This window comes from Pelmatolapia mariae, linkage group LG10_11 (assembly GCF_036321145.2).
Source record: "Pelmatolapia mariae isolate MD_Pm_ZW linkage group LG10_11, Pm_UMD_F_2, whole genome shotgun sequence".
In the NCBI taxonomy this organism is placed as follows: domain Eukaryota; kingdom Metazoa; phylum Chordata; class Actinopteri; order Cichliformes; family Cichlidae; genus Pelmatolapia; species Pelmatolapia mariae.
In genome coordinates this window covers 38,196,788-38,200,548 of record NC_086236.1, presented here as the reverse complement: position 1 = coordinate 38,200,548, position 3,761 = coordinate 38,196,788, and the positions used below count along the sequence as shown (strand labels likewise).

The window sequence follows — 3,761 nt, the reverse complement described above, 5'->3', positions numbered from 1 at the left end:
TCCCGTTGGATAGCTGCCAGTTTCTCCATGATGTTATTTACCTTCAATTCCGTGGTCTTGTCACTCTTTTGCTCACAGAGCAGATTCTGAGACCTCACGACCGCAGCCAACTGATCCGTGATGTATTCCAGCTTCCGCCCATAGGTGTTGATTTGAGCGGATTCTTCCCTGATGTGTCCCAATATCCGCTCAGAGATGTTATTCTGAGTATTCACTGCAGCCGCAATCGCCTCCTAGCTCTTAATCATGCTCCTGTCCGTGAGCCCTTTCTGAGAAGCCGCACCTCGTCCCGTCAATTCAATCTCAGCGGGCAGCTTTGTGGGGATTTGAACAGCTGGTTCCGCTTTCTTAATTCTCCGATAAGCCAGGGCCAAGCCAGCTCCAATCAGCAAGAACCCTGTTATCATGGTTCCGAATAGGTAGATGTCTTCGGCATTCTTGATCGACAGTCCCGCCAGGCACATGATCCTCCATTGCTGCCACCCGTCCATCGTGTATCCGGCAGGGAAAGTCCCTCCAGGGCACTCGGGCTCTCCCGAGCCCAGACTTCTCGTTGAGAAAAGGGTGTCAATAGCATTCAATCCTAATTGCAGGGTTCATCTTTTAGTGAGGACATATTACAAGAGGAGACAGAGCTCATTCAGAGGACAGGAGAACTATGGTTAGAATTGTTGTGGAGGCCATGCAAGTTCTCTGCAGAAACCCTAAACATGCATCTTGTGAAGAGGTTGCTAAGATCATTGTAAACAGATACCCTCAAACATTTGCAGATTTTACTGAAAAGAGAGAAAGACTGGGTTGTGGACATTATTCATTACTAAGAAGCATCAAATCTAGAGTTGAACATGTTAATCGAGATAATACAACACATAGACTTCGTCAAACAAAGAGAAGCAGGAATGAGGAAGACTGCAGTCCCAACAGTAATGCAACCTCACCTAAAAAAGTTAGATGCCTTGTTGATAGCTATGGTTGTATTAATTGGCAGCCAGTTGAACTTCCTGAGGGGGAAACGCCAACTTCTTTAGAGGAAAAGTAAGACATCCTATTAACAATTTTTAATTCACAAGGACCTTGAGCTGTGGAGAGACCTGATGTGGATGACTTCATGTGCCTCACATATATTTCTCAGCGGCAGCTTATTAAAAGCTGTCCCTCACTTTCAGTAGCTTAAATTCAGGAGCAGTGGCCATTCTTGTTTACTCGGAAGGGTCTTTCGAACTACTTTCATAAACTCACAGGTAATGATATCAGTGAGCGCTTAAGTCAGGCCCTCATAACCAAAGGCAGAAGGATTGTTAACTATTGCTCCAGCCAGAAGCTCAAATGGAACCTTGGTATAAGGACACTTCTCCAGCAGATAAAAAGTGAGGAGGTTTTGACCAACAACAAGGTTGGCACAGCAGCCATACTTCTCATGATGAAGTATTACAAGGAAAATGAAGATTCCCTCTTTGTCTTAGCAGATGTAAGCTCCTTTCATACAGCTCTATGTTTAATGCTGTTGCATGGTGTCCTGTTTTTTTTTTTTTTTTTGTTACATAAAATGTCTTGGTCCTTTATCTGGCAGGAAACATCTACCAGGATGGCCCTTGAAGCAGAGAGCAACCTGCCAATCACCCCAAGGCTAATTATGCTTGGTAAGAAGTCATTTATTGATTAGACCATAATACAATTTCTCTTTGGCACAGGAGCTTTTCGTGGAGACAGATATCCAGTCTCTGTTTATTTAGCTCAGATTTCTGTGATTTCCTTTATAAACCAAGATTGTTGGACATGTGCCTCGGTGAATCCAGCAAAGTAACAATATCAAATTTTACATTACATATTACTGATCAACATGGTAGTCTAGCTACACTAACAGCAGAAATACTGAAGTCAATACTGTAAAGTTTAACAGCAGCACAAACTATAAACTCCAAAATAACCATACAGTTGATGGAACTCCGGTAATTTAATTGGGCTGACTCTTTGTTAGGTGTGTTTAATGTGCAGAATAATTCCCAATTATGTACAATTATAATATGTTAACATGGACTACTTAAGGCCATTAATAATTAACTGTACGTAGCTATTTGCTTTATGATTATGTAGACAGTGTGAAGAAGTGAAGTATTGAAATTATTTTGTGTTGCACAATGACAATGTTGCCCCTATACATTTAAGGACAAAGTTTAATGACCGCCACCTGCTGGATGGTGAGTGCAGAGGGACGTGTAATTATTGAGCTGGACAAAGAGAACACCTTTGCTGATGCGATGTCAGTCTTTGGTTCATTCTATGTATTGAACCTGGAATACCAGGAGTCAGTGTGTGCAACATTGGAACAAATTCAAAGGTATGTTTGAACAGTTAGCTAATTGTGATAGATGATGAATAAATTATCCCTAAGTAGATCATTTTTTTCACATCACAACTCAATGTTACTGTATGTTACTATTTATTGTGGCATGCTTTAAGGTTTTTTGTAAGGATAAACCCTGAAGAAGGAACAAAATGTACATCCAAGGTTGGGACAAGCAGAATGACTGGGACAACTGTGAAGCGAAAGGTTGTTCACATTAACCCTCATGTCACAACTTTCCTCCAGTGGCTTACTGAATTTGAGTGGAAAACTTCAAATTAGGTAACTGTTGTTGCCATTTATAGTGAATTTCTTGTATAATTAAGGGGAACAATGTGTTGTTACCTGTCTCCACAGATGGTCCATGGCCCATGCGTTCTGGACATTTACACGAGTCGAAGAACAATGAACACAAGCTCTTTCGCCATCTTGCAAGAAGCTGTCACTGTCCAATAGATTTTTTGAGTGCAACAGTTTGGATTTTTTTTTCCTTCTTTTACCCGTTTGTTAAAATTTATTTCAGGTACTTACACTTTTATTGTCACATGTATTGGCTCACCCTACAAAACAATGAACTCAGTCCACAAAGCAAGGTCAGAGTTCAGTGCAGGTCAGTCAAGTTCCTTCACACCACATATGCTCATCCATGTCCTTGTGGACTCTGCTTTGTACATTGATTTGGTGGTGTGAGCCAGTATTTTGGACAAAGTGTATATAGAGGCAGAAGTGTGGGGCTTGATGTTCTATTCATTTCAATTCAGTTTATTTGTATGGTGCCAACAAAATGAATGCCAAGGCACTTCACAATGTAGGTTTAAGACCCTACAAAATATAACTAAGAAAACTCATCACTTGAGCATATGTTGTCTGTTATGATATGGATATGACATAATATCCTTATTGTTTGTACAACCATCTGAGAAAATACATGGGTTAAATGGTTTAGTAAAAACAAGTGCTTCCTCAATCAAAATATGTTTTCAGTTCTTTTCAGTTTTTGATTTTGGAAATGTGTATTTCTGCAGAGGAAAATCAGAACAGAAATAAAAAGCGGTGTAAGTGGTGACCATGAATTATATTTTTTATGTGTGTGTGTGTGTGTGTGGATATATATATACATATATATACATATATACATATATGTATATATATATATGTATATATATGTATAAAATAAAAAAATATATAAATAAATAATGCATTTTTAATTTTTTTTGGAACCCTCCAGTCTCTTATGGTATTTTACTGTTTCCTGAAATCACGGTAAATTACGACCTGTTAAACAGTAATTGACCGCCTGTAGGAACACGGTATCCTCTAGCAGAGATGAATATTTTTGGTACTGATGATGCGTGATAACGGTAAGTTATTGGTAAATATATTGCAGTATATTACCTTGCAACGGGCTTACAGTGAC

At 39.4% G+C, this 3,761-nt stretch overlaps 1 pseudogene; it reads left to right on the top strand.

The window, feature by feature from the left end:
• Positions 1–341: 341 nt before the first annotated feature.
• On the top strand, positions 342–3,394 carry LOC135933657 (uncharacterized; annotated as a pseudogene).
• Positions 3,395–3,761: the final 367 nt, after the last annotated feature.